The sequence below is a fragment of the Bicyclus anynana genome, chromosome 23 (genome assembly GCF_947172395.1).
Source record: "Bicyclus anynana chromosome 23, ilBicAnyn1.1, whole genome shotgun sequence".
Taxonomy (NCBI): Eukaryota; Metazoa; Arthropoda; class Insecta; order Lepidoptera; family Nymphalidae; genus Bicyclus; species Bicyclus anynana.
Genome location: NC_069105.1, coordinates 4,577,950 through 4,598,181, shown reverse-complemented (window position 1 = coordinate 4,598,181; position 20,232 = coordinate 4,577,950). Strand labels below are relative to the sequence as shown.

Here is a 20,232-nt window from a genome sequence, read left to right as displayed (position 1 = left end):
GTACTATTTACGGGACACTCTGTATATTACGAGGACCCGTTTCTATTACAGGTACCTACTACTCGTTTTCGTCTATAAATTAGTTGTAATTGCAACTATTTTTATAGCATTAGTAGTATAAAGTTTTAACAGAGGTGCATGTAAGAGCGGGCACATATTCGTAGGTGGTGATTAGCTATGACCACAGGAAGCCGGTGCAGCAATGGCGGATCAAAGGCCGCAGCGCAGCGTCGTAGAGGTGGAAGCCATAACCACAAGACACGTGTTGAAATTCAAATGGCTTGCTGCAATTTGCTCGCCCGCCGTCCTATGTAATCACACATTGAAAGTGACTGCATTCTACGGTTGTTACGTAAGAATGAAATTACTCGAACATGCTTTGTGGTTACGCTGGTGGCTGATGCATCGTGACACAAAGCTGAAAGCGCTTTAGATCTTGAGTGTAGCGAGATGTTTACTTACGAGCAGTTACTTTAGATATAATGTAAGGAGATATATTGTAATATATTGATATTTAAGAATCAAATTTATCGATTTATATTAAAGCAACGGGTATCAGTTTCGCTCGGCGTTTTATACATTATAGTTTTTTTATAGCCGTTAATATGTTGTTGAAAGTCTCAATGCACCATAATTATCAGCCTATTTAAACTAGCAGACGAAGCCTCCTTCTCTTATGCATATTATAAAGCTTAGACGCATCATGCTACTTCAACGCGGGTTAAATCAAGCAATAAAATAAAATAAAATAAAAATAAAAATAAAAATAAAAAAATAAAAAAGCCTTTTATTTCTTGTCTTACAAGTAATATATAATATTATAGACAGATTAATAAAAGTAATAGGTACAAGAACCCCTCTAGGAGAGGGTGAAGGCCTCCTCCAGTTCAGACCATCTCTGCCGATCTTTGGCTAGTTTAGCCCATGTATTGCCAGCGATTTTTGCGATGTCGTCGGACCACCTACCAAGTGGTCGGCCAACTCGCCTGTAACCCGGGGGGCCTGACCACGATGTCAGTCTTGTTGTCCAACGATCGTCACTCATCCTTGCTACATGGCCTGCCCATCGCCATTTTTGTTTTAGAGAGTATTGAAGAGCATCTGTAACCTTGGTTTTTTGACGTATGGTAGAATGTCGTATCTTCTGAATTTTTTTAATTTTCATAATACTTCTCTCCATACTTCTTTGACAAGTTCTAATTTTGTTTTTTGTACGAACATTGTACTTCCATGTTTGGCAAGCATATGTTATTGATGGCAGCACACAAGTGTTTAAGACCTTTGTTTTAATTCTCATCGGCATGTTACTTTTTAGAATTTCCTTAAGTGTCCAAAACTTTTTCCATCCACCCTTAATCCTTCTTTCTACCTCTAGATCATTACTTTGGCTGTGAAAGGAAATTTGTTTGCCTAAGTACATGTACCTGCTTACGTATTCTATAGGCATGTTATCTCGAAATCAAGCAATAAATTAAAGTAAATTTCGCGGCCTAGACATAACTTAATGTGAATTCGGTCTTGTTCAATCTAAACACTGTCGCTCCTAAGCTGGTGTCCTGGTATGTCTCCACAAAGAATACAAAATGTCGCAAATGCAGTTTTATAACTGAAGTAAAATGTTTTGCGTTTAATCAGTGACTTAAAAGAAGGTTGCGACTCTATCAGCGTACTTCGTGCTCTGGGGAATCCGCGCCGATTGTGTGTTATTTACTGACATATTTACACGAAATATAGAGTTAGTTTCTCTATACCAGACTAGAAAGTTGGAACAGTTTTATATGTAACTGTTTCGCTAGAATTCCAAGGGAACCATTGATTTTTTCAAGATAAAAAGTTGGCTATAAGTCTGCTAATAACCTCCTCTATCTTCCTCTGAAAGTCGTATGAAATTCGGTTTTGCCGTTCCAGAGATTAGCCCGGACAAACAGAAACTTAAAATTAAAAAAAAAAGTTTTAGTACTCACTTCAATTGATGACTTTTAATATCATACATACGAGTAAAAAACTATTGTCGCAAAATTAAAAAAAAATAACATCTATTATGTTTATTTGATTTAAAGTGTTCTTCACTTATTTTTGAAGTCAAAATTAATAACTCTTTAAATAAAATAAACATAATATATAGATGTAATTTTTTATCGCAAAATTTGAATACTGGCAAAAGCAAAATTTTAAAAAGTATAGTTGGAGGCGCCGGGTATCGATCCCGGTACCTCTCGCATGCTAAGCGAGCGCTCTACCATCTGAGCTTCGCCCCCGATAGTAAAAGTTGTGTATTACTTGTGGACTACTATAGCCACTTAAAATACAGCTACTGTGGACGAGGACATTTAGTTCACTTTATTGCAATCCTTTCACCAAACACAGTTACACTTAGTATGGTATTGCGTTACATTCTCTGAACGCGGCACCTCGCTTGCGCCGCTGACGCAGCCACGGCATTTTTGTTTAGATTTGCGAGCATTTATTTATTAAAAAAAAAGTGAAAGCGAAAACTAAACCGCTAAATACACCTATTTATCATGACGAAATTTGGCATTTCATCTTGAATACACTTTTTATAACAGAAAGCAATGAGTTCCTGCGGGATCTTTATAAAAAGATAATCCTTAATATGATATTATTCCAGAGTAGTGGGGATTTTACTTAGATACTAAACTAAATTAATATTTATTAAGTGGAACGTCCAACACTTGGGAATGACATTACTTTGATGTACGTATTATGTTTAGTTTCGTGTATTAAGATGTACGAAACTTGTTTGTTGGAACAGGCAGAAGGTTCACCTTCGTACAATGTCACCTTGTAAAACGTAATTTACGTTACAGAATAACAATGAGGAAACGTGCCTTCATTTGCCAAACATTTAGCTTCGTGGCAACTTTTCGAAAAACACCATTAGTCACCATTATAAAACTTGTACAATTGAATCACTAGACTAAGCATTTTTACATTTTTTTTTTATATTCTTTACAAGTTAGCCCTTGACTACAATCTCACCTGATGGTAAGTGATGATGCAGTCTAAGATGGAAGCGGGCTAACTTGTTAGGAGGAGGATGAAAATCCACACCCCTTTCGGTTTCTACACGACATCGTACCGGAATGCTAAATCGCTTGGCGGTACGCCTTTGCCGGTAGGGTGGTAACTAGCCACGGCCGAAGCCTCCCACCAGCCAGACCTGGACAAATTAAGAAAATCTCAATCTGCCCAGCCGGGGATCGAACCCAGGACCTCCGTTTTGTAAATCCACCGCGCATACCACTGCGCCACGGAGGCCGTCAGTATATCTACAAAGAGGTTCCAAATAATCAAGGCGTGTCCGCTTTACACGACTCCATAGATTGTAGCTCGCGTAGTCGTTCGTCTGAACCTCCTCTTAAACGATTTATAAACAACCCAGAGTCTTCGTTTATTACATTTGCTTTTTTTCGTGTCTCCCGAGAGACTATCATAATGAAGTGATACTTTATCTGAGAGGGAGGCGAACAATTTATTGACTAAATGTTTATAAAGAGAACATTGTTTTAAGATTGTAATAAATGGTAATTGTTCAAGTTGTCATTTGTTCATTTAGGTAAAACTAGCGGAGGCCGCCGCGGTTTCACCTGTGTAGTTACTGTTCATTGGTGTTTATAAGGGTAGAGATCCACAATTGATTTTTATGTTTTCGAAATATAAGGAATCCATTCGTCATACTTCAAGTTTCTGGGCAACCCTTTGCTAAAGAGTCTTAAATTGATCTTTAATTGTTTTTTATTTTTCATTTTATTGTAAAGAACAACTATTTATCTTATTATATTCTCTCGCCAAACTGTACAGGCAGTTTGTTGGCGAGTTGACGCTCAATATCCTAATTAGATTTATAAGTAATCTATACTAATATTATAAAGCTGAAGAGTTTGTTTGTTTGCTATACATTATCCCCATATTCCTACGGGAACAGGAACCACGCGGGTGAAACTGCGCGGCGTCGGCTTGTAGCTTATAAAATTTATAAGTAAATCTAAATATAATAAGATATTTAACACTACGATAACAAAATAATTTACTCGTAATATTATAAAAAAAAAATTAACAAAAGGTGCAATTTTAACGAAAGAAATTTAAATTAAAACAGAAAGTCAATTTCTATATCTATTCAGCAATTAAATTCCGTCAGACAGTGATGGGGTCCACAAGGAAAATTTTTTTAATTTTGAATTGTTGGTGTTCCACTGTGTTGGAGTACGGGCGTTTTATGTAAATAAACCCAACCCGCTGAGATCAAGCGTCGGAGTTTCATTTGTTGTGACCCGCAGTCCCAGCTCGATAGTGCACGGTGGGCTTGGGTGCTCCGGCCGGGGATTTTCGAAGCATTGCTTCGACACTCAGCGGCTGAATGATCCCCCGAGGGTGCTCCTACAACGTCTATTAATTCCACTGTTAGTGACTGGGGACACGAATTCTCAAATTATGCAAAGAAAATACGCATACTTCGCTATCGCAGGCTCTTAGTCCATACAATACTATAAAATAAAACCATGCAAGAGATAAACACACAAACACGCAAATAAATAATTTAACTGTCGGTCGGTGCTTTTGAAAACTTTCGTAGAATGTTCTACGGATTCAACGCGATCAAGTTATGGCAGAACGCGTGCCCGGTCGCGTTTGTGTTGCCGCTCCTTTGTACAGATGACGTATTTCGCTATGCAAAGGAAATGAGAACTCACTTTACTGCATAATTGTGCGGGTCTTCGCGAGTTAATGTCGTCTGCAACATTAGTATTTACTAAGAAACATTTCATTCCACCCAGGTACGGGTGAATAGTAATTCTACAATATTGTACCTTTATGAGAGAACCGTGAAAGGTTTCCCATTTGAGTTGATTTTATTTTTATCGCTAAGTATCTTTATATGTTATGATTGTGTGCACATGTTGTGTCTAGTGGATGAAGAATTCTAGCAACAATGTTATTATTTCAGCTTTAATGAAAATTCCTTTTGAAGACAACATTTTCAGTTAGTGTTTCACTATATATTTAAGTTTCTTTTAAAAATGACTATAATATTTTATTAAAAAATAAATAAAACAGGCGATTCCTTTGTGATTCTCTGTTCTTTACTTGTACCTAACGGTTATTATCATCATCATCATATGAGCCGATGGACGTCCACTGCAGGACATAGGCCTTTTGTAGGGACTTCCAAATATCACGATACTGAGCCGCCTGCATCCTGCGAATCCCTGCGACTCGCTTGATGTCGTCAGTCCACCTGGTGTAGGGTCGACGTAAGTTGCGCTTACTAGTGCGGGGTTGCCATTCCAGCACCTTGGGACCCCAACGTCCATCGCCACTTCAGCTTCGCGACTCGTTGAGCTATGTCGGTGACTTTGGTTCTTTTGCGCATCTATATAACAATATAAGTATTGTTATACGAGTATGGACGTTACGGGGTTTATATAGATTACTCATACTCGGACACAATATTGTCAACCTCCAAATTGTTACTTTTTACATTCCAAATCGAAGGTTCTTTTCACTTTTCTTCTTATTTTTATAATATTTTTTTTATGAAGAACTGTAAAATTATTATAATTTTTATATCTGTATTTGATACAGATTCTACTTTTAAACTGAAATCCATATCGTCAGAGCACGAACCTAAAATGTTAATATTGTGTGAGATTTCATATTCCGACGTTCATCCGAGTTTCTTAATGAGCCGTCAAGATCTTGACTGACATTTCAGCAGACGTACAATTTAGATGATATTTGCGTTAAAATTACTTTTGCGATACATTAAAGTACTAATTAGATACATTTCAAAAGTGCGACGTGGTTAAGTATAACAAACTGCTGGGATTGATTTGTTGTAAATAAGTTCTAGAGTGTAGACTTTGAAAATTACCTTAAACGATGTATGTTTATAAATCAATACTGTTATTCTTAATATTAACAAGTCTCTGTTGGTGTCAAGTCTCAATAAGTAGAGTTTGATCTGAATTAACGGTCATTCGGTAGACCTAAAATGCTCATCAAAAGATAACGAGATAATTTTGTCCACATATCGCTCTCTCTTTCCCATCCCAATGAAAGAGAGAACGATATTTATGCTGTCTTTCGTTGCGATGATACGAAAGAGAGAGCGATATATAGACAAAATTATCTCGTTATCTCTTGGCGCTCATCTACTCTCTCTCTCATAATTCTGACTTGTATCTAGATAACTATACGTTTTACGGACAGACATGCAAGGCGTGATGTCGTGCATTCTGCGGACCAGATTCGAACCTACGCCCTCCGAACTGAAGGCAGAGATCATATCCACTGGGCTATCACGTATCTTTACACGCAAAACATTATTGTCATTGTAATCACCATCATTATCAGCCTATTTTAACTGCCCACAGGGCCAGGCCTGCCCTCCTCATAGGAGAGGGCATGTAGAGCTTAGACCTATCACGCTGCTCTAATGCGGGTTGGCGGGCGATGTTGTTGTGTTAAATTCATTAACGACCGCTTCACGTGCTCTCAGAGGCGCGGGTCAATGCACCACGTCACTATACCCTATCTACCTTACCTTATTCCTTCAATTAAAGTGAGTGAAGTCGCGCATATGTACAACAGTTTGTTATATGTATTAGACTACAAGCCCTTAAAAAAAATTACCTGTGAAATGAACCAACGTGAATAACGCTTTGTTTATGTAGGTTTTAGTTAGGGCGTACCTAAATTTTTAAATACTCATTGTTTCGTGGCCGACGCAATCCGACACCGAGTTTTTATGAACGCCGACCCGCTGTTAACGGCGCTCATTAAAAATTTCGGCAAATTTTTATTCATCCACCCGCTACTGTTACACGGTTAAGGTTACTGCGGCCGAGCCACTAGACGGTGTATTGACTCGTTTGGGGGAAGATTGTATTGTTTTATTAACGATAAATCGCTTTTGTTTTACAATGAATATTTTACTTTTTCACATTTCGAATACACTTTTTTTATTTCGAGCGCTGAATATATAGATTGATATATTTATATTTAGAGGCAATTTGACAGTACAATCAGTAAATCCACTTTATAACCTTTTTTTTTTTTTTTTTTTTTTACGTGGGGAAATCCTCATGGATACCTTCTCGCCACGGGGAGGCAAGAAGGTTATGTCGGACTTCAACCGACTAAAACCCCACGGTGTTCCTACTCGCCGCCTGATGACTGAGCCACGGGAACTTTTCGTAAACTACCGCAACCCAGCCAGCGACACTCGTAAATTGAGCTCTCCTGTAGTTTTATTACGATCGCTTAGGAAACACTGAAAGCGTTAACGACTCGAGGACTTATCTCCGGTGGGTGACAGATTCCCCGTATCTATCACCCGGAGGTCCTCGTCAAGGAGGCAAATGACGGTCCTGAACGAGCCGCCTGCGTCCGGCTCTCTTACGGCGGATAGGATGAGAATCCACGTCGACCTCTCTCAACCTTTCCGCTGCCTCTTTCTGTGACATCACAATCTCACAGAAGGAGACAACAGCTTCCCAGGACTTCTCATTTTCCGTCATGGCTTTTATGACGCATGGCAGAGATAGATCTCCTCCGATTACAGCCACCAGTGCCTCGCGTGGCTCCTCCCAACTGGAACATTCAGCCAGAGTATGCTGTGCGGTATCAGAGGCGCAGCCACACTCATGGCAAACCTCTGTAGGCTCTCTACCGGCCACCTTCCACAGGTATCTTCCGAAGCAGCCGTGCCCCGAAATAACCTGTGTAAGGTGAAACGTAATTTCACCGTGCCTCCTTTGTACCCACCGTTGGAGTACAGGTCGAATCGCTTCAATTGTTTGTCGACCTGCACCTGGCAACTCTAGCCTCTCTTGCCACTTCCTAAGAACTTCGCCGTGAGCTTTGCGCTTCCACTTGGTTATTATTCCCCGGGAAATTTGTTCTCCTCGTGATTGGGCTTCCACCCTGAGCAGGTGCATTGACGCCAATACCTCCGCATCCAGATCCCATGGAGGCGTCCCAGCCAAAGCGCAGGCAGCTTCGCAGGAGATGGTTCGATAAGCTCTGACTACCCTGGCAGCCATGACCCGCTGCGGCCTCTGCAACAGTGTTCGGTTTTGAGCAGTCAGAGAGTATACCCATATTGGCGCCCCATACAATGCCATCGATCGCACTACTCCAGTGTAAAGGCGACGGCAGGCGACGTTGGGTCCACCCACGTTTGGGAGAAGCCGGCTCAGCGCCCCGGTGGCACCAATTAACTTTGGGACCAGTCGTCGGAAGTGTTCCGCAAATTTCCATCGACTGTCGAGGACGAGTCCAAGGTACTTCATAGTCGACTCAACAGGGATAGATACTCCACCAACGACGAGGTCAAACTCAACCGAAGGTAACATCCTTGGGCCATGAAAGTATAGAGCCTCAGATTTATTAAGGGCTACCTCCAACCCCAATCGCCGGATCCGTGCCACTACCTGAGCCACACCAGCTGTCGCAAGTATACGCGCCTCTCTGAAGGTTTTGCCACGGGCAGTAACAAGGGTGTCATCTGCATAACACGTGACGTCAACGCCCTGCACGTTAAAGCCCCGTAACACCCAGTCGTATCCGATATTCCACAGAAGTGGACCAAGGACCGAACCCTGTGGAACACCGCATGTCATCTCCCTCCGCGTCCATCCACAGTTAGCTGGGTATGTCACTACTCTTTCAGAAAGGTAATTTTCCACGATTCGCCGTAGGTATCCCGGTATCCCGTGATACCTCAAAGCCTCCCGTATGCAGCTCCATGGGAGACTATTAAATGCGTTTGAAATATCAAGAGATACCGCTAAAACCACTTCGCCTTGGGAAAGTGCGTCTTCCGTCAAAGCCCTCACCCGAGCAATAGCATCGATAGTGGACCTGCCTCGACGGAATCCATACTGGTTTTCGCTCAGGTTTGGCCCCACCTCCTCCAAATGCTTGACAAGCCGATTTGACACTATTCGCTCAAAGAGTTTGTTTACCTCATTCAGCAAGACAATCGGCCTGTATGCTGAAGCTGAGTCAGCAGGACGACCTATCTTTCGGAGTAATACAAGTTTTCCAATTTTCCAAGTACGAGGATACTGTCCCTGCTCTAAACATGCGCTAAAGAGAGCTCTAACTCTAGGTTCCAGAGGGCCAAGGGCAAACACCCACGCCTTCCCAGGGACGCCGTCGGGACCCGGGGCAGTGTTTTTGGATTGAAGCCGTTTCACCGCTGCTTGAAACTCTCCCTCGGAAACTTCCGAAAAGGATGTATCTCCTTCACTGATGTAAGGTGCCATGCTTGGCGGGGTCACATCTTCCCTATTAGGGAATAGCGTGTCCACTACTAATTCCAGGTGCTGGGGCTGGAGAGTTTCCGTTAGTGGTGGCGCCTTTGGACGTAACTTGCGTCTTATTATTTTATAGGGCCTACCCCAGGGATCGGCATCAAGACTGGCTAACATTTCCTCTTTGGCTAAGTTTTTAGCTGTTCTTATAGCCACCTGGAGAGTCACGACAGCCTCCCGATATACCGCGTAAAGTCGCTCTTCTTCTCGCTGATTACGAGTTCGCCGTCGCCTACTCCTCGTGAATTGGCGTCTAGTGGCCACACAGGATCTGCGCAATTGAGCTAGCTCCTCAGACCACCAGTATACAGCATCTCTCGGGGGAATAAAACCGGTCCGTGGCATAGCCACATCGCAAACTTGCGTAATAGCCTGACCGAGCCACTCAGTTTCTTCTTCTACTACTATGGTATCTGCAGGTACCGGAAGCCACGCTTGTACCAGCGCCGCCTCAACTAAAGCATCACGGTCAAGACGCTTAATGGACCAACGAGGGCCAATATTCCGCATGGTTTGGGTTCGAGGTCTTATTGAAATCGAATGGGTAAACACATCATACCTAATATATCGATGATCTGAAAGTGACACCACATTTTTAAAAACCTTCCACCCACTAACACAACGCGCTAGGCAAGCATCGGCGAACGAAACATCTACAATAGAGCCGCCATTTCGCCGCACGCACGTGAATGTTGACCCTCGGTTCAGCACTTCCAAGCCTGTCAAAATTGCCCAGTCTTCAAGAGTCTCGCCAGGTGCATCGGTTGCCGGGGATCCCCACGCTACAGATTTAGCATTGAAATCGCCAGCAACAAGCACGCGACTTGGACGGCTACTGTTGATCGTTGTTCCGATCTCCAACAGCAACTGCTCGAATTCGGCCAGAGTACGGTTCGGAGAGAAATACACCCCAATCACAGACACACCGCCAATTAGCGCTAAGACATATCCTCGACCTCTTACTACTTTTTCAATTGCTGGGGAACCGACAGAAGTCCGACTGACGATGGCCACCAAACCGTCTCTGTCACCTACCCAATCATCACCAGAAGGTACAAAATATGGCTCTGAAACCACAGCAACGTCTATGAACCACTCTGCCATAGTCTGGAACAGTAGATCCTGAGCTGCGGCACAGTGGTTGATATTAGCCTGTAAAAATTTGAGAGCCATATTAACACTATCCTACAGACATCGTAACATCTTCGGCCGCACTTGTGGTCGGACGAGCAGACTGCGAGGAGGCCCGGGGGCCATCGTCAATCTTTCCACTGCTCTTCTTTTTTGTGTAGGTGCTTTGGTTGCAAGCACGACTACCTCCCATATGATTTGCCGGTCTACCAGCATCTTCACATACCCTGCAGTGCGGCGCAGCTGAACACTCCCTCGCTTTATGGCCCGCCTGACCGCAGCGGTAACAAGTATCGCTACGGTCAACCTCAGCTGAGCACTGTGCTATTAGGTGTCCTGACTCTAGACATCGGTAGCAACGGCGGGGTCTTTCATCCAGGATTTTTATTTGGACTGAAACCCAGCCCACTAATAGTCTACCACCTTCTGCCACTTTTTTTGCAGCTGTGACTGGGCAGCGTAACCAAAGCGTCCCTAAGCCCGAAAAGCTCCTTTTTATTTCGCCAAACCGAATCTGATCGGCAGAGCAGCCTCCGCGTGACGCTATTTCAGCTACTACGTCATTGTTGGATACAGAATCATCCAGCCCTGAAACACGCATGTCGACGCATTTTACAGGTCTAGAGACTCGAAGGAATTCCTCGCTGATAACTTCCCTCAGTTTGTGCGCGAGAGAATCTGCCATCTTTTCACTTGTGGCTCCCGGAACCTCTAAAATGCGTCCTCCTGTTGCCGCTCTCCTAAACCGCAAAGCAGTAATTCCAAGATCTGAAAGATCTATTTTTTCTTTCGCTTCCTTAAGCACAGCAGCATATGTGGCGCCTTTCTCCTCAGCACCGGGTTGCAGCGTTAGGACTATGGCTGCTGAACGCGGGGAGCGAAGCTTACGAGATTTGTCAGCAGGCTGCCGCTTGCGTTCTTCATTCGCCAGCGATGAAGGTTCTTCGAGCGAACCACTTTGCTTTTTCTTCTTCTTTGTTTTACGGCGGCTAACTTTCGCCCACTGCTCCCCATCATGCGCAGAAGGTTTAGCTGTCTGTTCTACTTCAGCAGGACGCGTAAGTGGATTCTCATGAGTGGATTGCTGGCTACTACCGGCTGTATGTTCTGTTGTGCCATGGGTCTTCTTTTTATCCCCAGATAATGGCGGACGCAAACGCTTCTCTGGGAGAAGTCTGTCTTCTAATGAAGCAAGGCGGGCATTGACCATGTCTCCGACCTGTAACATCACTTTGTGACAGATCTCCTCCATGGTAGGCTGCGTCGATATTTTTGCAGATCGACGGTCTTTGTCCTTCTTTTTAGAATGAGCTACAGCTTGCGGCTCCTCAGTTACATACATAGGGGAGCACGTAGTCTCCTGATTGCGTACCCTATCCATATCTTCTTTTAGTTGGGTTAGTTCCTTACGGAGTTCAACCATTTCAGCTTGCAGACGAACATTGTCAGCCTGCAGCTGCCGAGTCTCTTCTGCGATGGTGCGCGAGCTTAGGACTTCCACGGCCTCCTGAATAGAGGCGGCAGCGTCCCTAAGGTCGCGCACAAATGTTCCCTTTAGGTGGGAGGACGTTTTAGCGATTCTATTAATCAATTCCACATCCTCCGAAACTTGCTTCTGAATTTGGGCTGCGGTCTTATTTATGGACTGCACTCTTTCCTCGCGCCGAAAATTTTCAACAACTGAAGCCCTCAAGCGCTCATCTTTGACTTTATTTCTTTTCTCCTCTTTCTTTTTCTTGAGGGACTCCTTGGCTTTCATCCAGCCATAATTAGAGATCGTAGGCCTGTTTTCTCTTTCGTTAGGCATGGTTGACCCAAGTCTATCCTCATCGGAAGTACCAGAACTTTCATCATTTTCTCTACGAGGCCGTTTGACACCTTGCCATAAGCGACTAGAGCCTGACGCAGCCGCAGAAGAGTCAGAGCCTGATCTAAGCCTACTATCCTTCCTTCTATTGCTGCAATCTGACTCCATCATAACCTCAGACTCCTCCTTTTCCTCTCTTATTTCTTTTTCTCCTTCTACTGCTTTCACATTCGTTACTTCTAAAACTACATCCATATCCGCCACTCCCTCTCCCCCCTGCGCATTTCCTATTTCAATCCCCTCCCCATTCTCTTCTTCTCTGTTGCGACAGTTGGCCCCCCCGTATACGATAGGGCCGATGCACGGGCTTCCCAGTGCACCAAGGGATTCCCCGCAAGCGGGACCCTCCCGGGTAGAATTTTTGGCTGATCGCAATTCCATATTATGTGTTTTTTTTTTTTGACGCCCTAGCGGCTGAACTCCCAACAGCCATTCATCTCATCGGCGGGCGACGAACCTTAAGATTGGGGTAATTTTTATAGAGGTTGTCTTCCTCGTGACCTCACGCTCCATGCGTGAGGCCTCCGGTTCTGCTCAGTGCAGATTACGGGTTGCCCGACGGTGGCCAAAGCCAGTGCTCACGGACCTTTAAGGCCCGCAAGCCCGCCGCGCAGGGCGTTCCCACCCATACTGGTATTTTTAACGAGGTTTCTTTCCTCGGGACTCTAAAGCCTCCCTCCTTGTGTTGCCGTCTGACGCAGATAAGTACTAGGAGCATCTAGACGGCAACTTACAAGCGCAAAGCGCCGCACCCCCCATGCTAGTTTTGGTTCGCGCCGGGTTTCGCCGGTACCTCCCAGGTGTGGGAGGCGTTCCCCTATCCACCACCCGGGGACGCGCCCGATGGGGGACTAACAACCCCACACGGGATCCACTTTATAACCTAACCTAACCTAACCTTTTTTCTAATTTTTGCTCGTACGTTTCTGATAAAGATTGCAGTTTTGGTGAAAGCTGATTCCATGTTTTAATTATTTAGGTCTTTATACGTTTGAGTGGTTATATATAAAAAATATGATAAAAAATAACGTCCCGTTTCAGGTTGCCTTACTCGTATTTCTTTACTTAATTATATAGTTTAACTCCCAGTAGGGCTTTAGAAAACTTTAAGAACTCTTGTAGTTGATGCTAAGAGCATAAAGAACTTAAGTTTTCTTTGCTTCCACTGGGGGGGCAAGAGAGTGGGTATATAATGGCATAAGTCGTATTTATGACGGCACCGGCCTTCTCTTCAGGTAGGTAATAAACTTCGGCCCTGAAGTGTTTTAGTACGGTACGTACACTACTCGGTTATTCTCCCGTTTAAACTACTCGTAGATACACGAAATGGTGACTGCGGTTAGATATACTCGTATTTTTGGACAAACTTTTGTATGTACCCACTAGTGGGAGATACGAATTAGTTAATTTATTCATTAGCCTATTTTAATGTTTCACTGCAGAGCCAGGCCTCACTCCTATTAGGAGGACATTGATTAATTAATTATTTATTTATTTTTAGTTAGCGTTCCAAAGTGTTGATAGACTTCTAAGTGGTCTAATGACTTCACATTGGTCACAGAAGCTGCTGGATACACGCGGCGTGTGGCTTAGAAATCGCGACTAAAGATCTGCTTTCGAGTCGGCTTAAGTGATGATGACAATTTGAAGTGTTGAAGACGAAATAAAGATAATAAAGATTTTTATCTATTACTAGCGGACGCCCGCGACTTTGTCCGCGTGAAACTCGATGTAAACTTTCACCTACGAACTACGCTACCCTACCCCTACCCTACCACTACCCTACCTCTACCCTACCCTACCATACTCCTACCCTACCCCTACCCTACCCCTAAACCTACCCCTGCCCTACTCCTACCCACCCTACCCTACGTAAATTACGTATAACCGTACGTAAATTATGCCTAAAGTTTACTTTTAATTACCCCACCCCTGCCTTACCCCTACCCCGTTTTCTAATTATTATTAATATGAACTTTATCCAATAACAATAAAGCTCAAATTTACTAAGTTTTAGTTAGAAAACATTTGTATGGGAAAAAGAAAAGGGCTATTTTTATGGTTTTCCGGCAATTATTCGAATTTTTTTTCGCCGTAAAAACCATCCTAGAACTTCAACGAACATTTAAAAAAAATAATTGGCCAAATTGGTCCAGGCGTTCGTTGTTGAGTTATGCGCTTACCAACGTATTTTGCGATTCATTTTTATATTATAGATTGTATAACGGATAAGTAAGTTGTTTAAAAATAAATAAATTATTCATAGTTTACTATAAAATATGTAACGGCTTTTCAAAATTATCATCTTATATGGCTTCCTATCGTACACTGAAATATGTAAATGATGAATAAAACAAAAAAAAAAAACAACATTGAAATCTGTGGTTATTTTACATATACCTACTAGGTATAGTCTCTTAATGAAACCAGTAATTTGTTTACTTGAGTAACATTTTCCATTTCGCTCCACTGGTCATGTATGAGCTTTTGCACAACGCAAGTATAAAACCACGCGGTATTCTATACAAGTACCTCTTCGTGAGTTTTGTAGTTGTGAAAGATATTTCCATTTTTAAATGCGGTTGGATGTATGTTTAATATAATTGAGGTAAGTGAGTAGTTCATTATTGTCATATGTAGAATTAGAATTATACGTCGTCTTGTAAAATCCTATTTTTAGTGGTTAAATAAAAGGTATTAACAAATTCAAAATTTTAAGTAACAAGCTTAGTACAAGCACTTAGGCTTTATAAGGGCTTTGGAGTATACCTACAAATCATGCTTTGATGCAAATGTTTTAGCAGTCACGTCAGTTGTAACCTTTATACTTTAACTAGATTAACTCTAGTGTGCTTTGTTTCAGAATATAAAACGTATATTTTTGCTCTTTGATCTCTAGGAGTCCTCTGTGCCATTGATTTTTATAAGCAGTCTCGGGGCTGAACAAATGGTATTGTATTTTTATTTATTTACGTATATGTTCTCTTTGAAGTCCGCAGTTGTCAAATGTCGCGTGTGTGCCACGGTTGAATGTCTGGAGCGAGTGCGAGCCGCGGGCCAGCGCGTTGTTGTGCCTTTGTTTTGTTCATGTACAAACGGATGCTGCCCTTGAAGCCTTTTTCAGGTCACCTTTATGTAACGACATACAAAGGCTCATTTTTTTAATTAGACGAAAAAATTGTTGGCGAAAATATGCTAAAGTGAAAAATAACTTTCAAGTATTTATGCCGAAATCTTTGTTTTTCGAACGTCGTATTTCTACGTCGTTTGTCTTTTATTTTCATTCAATCAATTGTATGATAAAATAATGTAAACTGATAGTGAGGTAAATAAAAAAATATCCCTATTCAACAAACAGGAAACCCTTAAAATTTGAACAATATATTAACTCAACTGAATAAATGAAGGAAAATACTCACCCAACAAAAATTACGATACCAATACACTTAAGAGCTCTTACGCAATAGATAAGGGACATGAGTGTTTGTCGTGTGTTTACGTCTCTTCAAATAAATAACCATGGGAGTATCAGACAGAATCGGTCGATGACTCTCGGCTCATTAACTTTCCCAATAAAATAATTGAGAGATTCTGTTGCGGGGATGAAGCAGGGCGGGCGGCGGGGCGCCCGGGACGTCAGTGATCGGCCGCCCGCCCTGGCGCCTGCACGGGTCTGCCCGCCGCGCCCTGCGCGCTGCGTTCCGTCGTGTGTGCTACCAGGACCGCATAAGCTCTCGGTGACATACGAGTGCTTCGACCTCTCGTGTGCGTGCGTTATCGCCCAAATGCGATGCGATTGAGCCGTGACATCCGATCGCTTATGATCTCCCAGTGATACGTGTCACCGCTTACCTTCCACACTGACAGATAACATCTACTAAAGCGCTTCTTAGTAAATCAATCCGTCATCCTGTCACTGGAAGACGTCGATGCTCCGTCGACTTCGGTCCGTCTTCTGTTCCTTTTGTGTACCGAAAACTGTTTTAGAAATTTCTCGAATTACATAATGGATAACTTACCTACTGCAGATTCGATTACGGCTAACTTTAAAAAAGAGATTACCTAATATGTGTTCCGTTTGGATTAACTAATATTAAGTTGCGACTATTAGCATGTGATGAAAGGTAACGTAGGATGATTTTCTTCGTGTTTAGTAAAATAAACATGACGTGAGAGTATTAAGTATTCGACGCGTTAAGGTAATCGACGCGGCCGTTTATCAATGGGGTTTGGTAACGGTTGAAAGTCACGTTTTGTATTAGAGCAGAAGAAATGCCGCACGGCAGAAGAGTGATGTGGCAATTTATCTGCCACGTCGTAATCAAGTGCGCCTTTTGCTCATATATTTTTTAGGGTTTCGGCGGCTTACAGTCGTGCCTTTCTATTTCGTTATGACGGTTTGTCTATGAGTGTCGCTACCATTGTATTTGGATTTAAAAATTAAAGGTACCTTGAAAATAACACAGCCTTAGCGATTAACGTCGAATACTTAAAGACTTGTATGCATTACTTTATATATTGGCTAAAGGCTTGAACGTCTAAAAATATCGTTCTATGGGAATGTTTAATAAAACATTGTTTCATGTTTACACATATAAGTATCAATGAAACCTCGATGGTTCTACAATTAAGGGGCCAAACTCACTGAAAGTTCATGGGACCGACCCCCGCCCGTCTTACCCACTCTTGATATTTAAAAGACATGGAAAATATTATAGTTTTTTAAATAATAAAATAAAATGTAGGCATTAGCCGTTGTAGAATTCTCCATAAGAGATTACTTTTAGTATATTTCAAATGATTAAATACAAGCTTATTTAAGTAAAGTCAATTCTGTATGTTTTTCTTGTTGCTAATCCTCGTCTGTTTCAGTAGTAATCGACCGATTTCCTTTGGTTGGAACAAGTGGTGATAGCTGTAGAGTTGTTTGTTGGTTTGTTTACGTAGGCTGAGAGCGAACCGCTCGTCTCTAATGATATTCAATATTTGAGCAGCAAATGAATATTAATCGGCGTCTGGAGTGATTTAAGCGGTTTACGTTTAAAATTTAATAATGGGCCGAAGATTAAAACTTATTGGAGTTGAAATTTCTCGATTGCTTCCAACCGTCTGTAGTTACGTTATTGGGGGGTTTGTATTTGTGTTTACTGTAGAGCTGCGCTCGTTGGTTAGCATTTGTAGCTTTTTATTAATCGGGTTGTTAATCCTCATTCGCACGAGAATCAACCCCCATTCGCACGAGAGTTTTTTAATAAACGTTAAAAAGCCATGAAATATAGTATGAAGTTAAATGAAGGTCTATTTCCAACGCCCAAAACTAAAAATGCAAATCTGCTCGAAAAAAAGAGTCGTGTTTTAAAAACGCGGTCGTGTGAACACATACTTGGGAATGCATTTGTTGTATTTTAACGCTTATTAACGTGCGTTAAAAAAGCTCTCGTGCGAATGAGGGCGAAATATTTCTTCTAATATTGTAGGAGAGGACATGTGGATTTTTAATCTTCCATTGCGGGGTCGCGGGCTCTGGAAGGAAATGTGAAACTTATAAATTGCGATCACTATCAGATATTAGTGATAATTAATGAACGGGACTGAGGGCTTAACGTGCTCTCCGAGCCACCCGTGTGAATCACCACAGCTCGAACCAAGATTCGAACGTAGGACTTCGTTATCCTAAGCGATGTGGCCTAACCACTGGATCAACGAACCTACGCTACAAAACTGCTACGAAACTGCTACGCAAGTTCTACGCAGTCATCGCAAATGAAGTTTGAAAGTTGCGCTGCACAAATTGTTCATGTTTGAACAATTGCTTTTCATTCTTCTTCTTGTACAATATTTAACAATCATGATCTTGAGAAAACTTTCTTCATCTGGTATAATTTTCTTTCATACAAAAATACTAAAATATCAATTAAAAGACGCGTTTTCTCGTTTAAATCTCAGATAAAAAGTATATTGCTCATTATCCTCCTCTATCTTCTTCATTATCTAGTGAAAGTCCCATTAAAACCGGTAATGCAGTTCCAGAGATTAGTCCGGAGAAACAGAGAGGCAGACAAATATTAAAAAAAAAATGTATTTTAGTATTTACCGTGTATATATCTTCTTGGGAAAACATGTAACAACCACAGTATTATTTATACTCGTACTACCGGACGCCCGCGACTTCGTCTGTGTGGAATTTAGTTTTCACAAATTCCTTGGGAACCATGGATTTTTCCGGGATCAAAAGTAGCCTATGTGTTAATTCAGACTATAATATATCTCAATACCAAATTTTAGCTAATTCGGTTCAGTAGTTGAGGTGTGAAAGAGTAACAAACATTCATATCATCAGTTTTCGCAAATATCGGTAAACCATGGATTTTTTCGGGATAAAATGTAGCCTATGTGTTAATCCAGAATCTAAACATACATCCAAAACATCCATACAAACTATCGCGTTTATAATATTAGTAGGATGTATTGATTAAATACATGGCTTATGTTCTTTAAAAAAAATGAACATGTATCTACGATATAGGTACGGACTAGATATTAGCCGAAGCTCGTATCAGAGTCAGTGAGGCGAGAACATTTGTAGGACAGGTCTCGCATCTCGCTTTGACAGACTATTAATAACTTTCTTTTAGAATAAGCCTTAAAATACGGTGGCTTTATGAAAAGAGAAATCTCGAGACTTCTAACTTTTGACATCTTAATTCACCACATGATTATACTGAAAGTGACATTGACTTTTATTAAATGAATAGTGTTGGAATTGTTTGTAGCTCGGTTGATTTAGTCATTTTATTGATATATTTATTTTATAGTAGGATTTGTACGATAATAATTCATTTCAGCATTTAATTAATCGAATATCTCATTTCTTTAAATTTAAATTTAACAGAATTTTAGAACTTACAATTTTTATTAGTTTTTTCACAAAACTGGAACTTAGAGCGTGTAATTCAATAACAACACACTCGTCTTTCTTTTTTTATTTGTCTTTCGAAATACTAAGTGCAATGCTATATTTCGCCTCCACAAAATTTGAATAGAAATCAACGAACATTTTTCCATTTCTGTCGAAAATTTTTAAAAAGGAATGATGGCTGTTTAACGATTCAGTAAACTTATTAATTCTAAACCCCGCGGGGCTGCGAGATGGAAATTATTTTAATGCAAAATATACCCTAAAGGCTGTTACGATGTCTACTTTTTCCCTCTTATTACATTTTAATTCGCGAAAACTTTATATTTTCTTAGCAACACGAAAAGGATAAAAACTTGTTACCTAAAGATATTTCAATTAAAATAAAAAAAGATTTCTTGTAAAATAAACATTCTCTTTACCTTAACGTTATTTCAATGAGCAAATAACATTTTACTTATTTTAAAACTTTATTTTTAAAGACGTACCGCCAAGCGATTTATCGTTCCGGTACGATGTCGTGTAGAAACCGAAAATGGGTGTGGATTTTCATCCTCCTCCTAATAAGTTAGCCCGCTTCTATCTTAGACTGCATTATCACTTACCATCAAGTGAGATTGTAGTCAAGGGCTAACTTGTAAAGAATAAAAAAAATAAACTGTCTGAGTAGAACATTGTTTGAACACTTGTAGCAGAAGTCCAAATGTAATTACGCAACTCCGACTAAAAACAAATGTTGTAAGCAAAACACATATAAACAACTAACAAACGACTGTATCTTTTGTATTTACTTAAAAATTTGATAATGTAGTTACGTTTCTGTTGATATTTTGAATGCCACTCGACCAAGCCAACTAGGCACGTCACGCGGGTTTCTGATAAGGTTGCTCAAAATAAAAAAATAAACAGTAATACAATGTTTATTAAATGTTTAATATTAATAATACACTTTAGTATCGTTTTACTTTTAATTC

General features: G+C 41.3%; 1 protein-coding gene and 1 non-coding gene across 7 annotated transcripts in view; one reads left to right on the top strand and one right to left on the bottom strand.

Moving 5' to 3' along the window:
* LOC112048480 (neurobeachin) overlaps positions 1 to 20,232 on the top strand; it is a 542,152-nt gene that overhangs the window by 68,790 nt on the left and 453,130 nt on the right. The window lies entirely within an intron of this gene.
* On the bottom strand, positions 2,186 to 2,258 carry Trnaa-agc (transfer RNA alanine (anticodon AGC)). The gene has a single exon. It is a non-coding gene; the product is annotated as a tRNA-Ala (tRNA).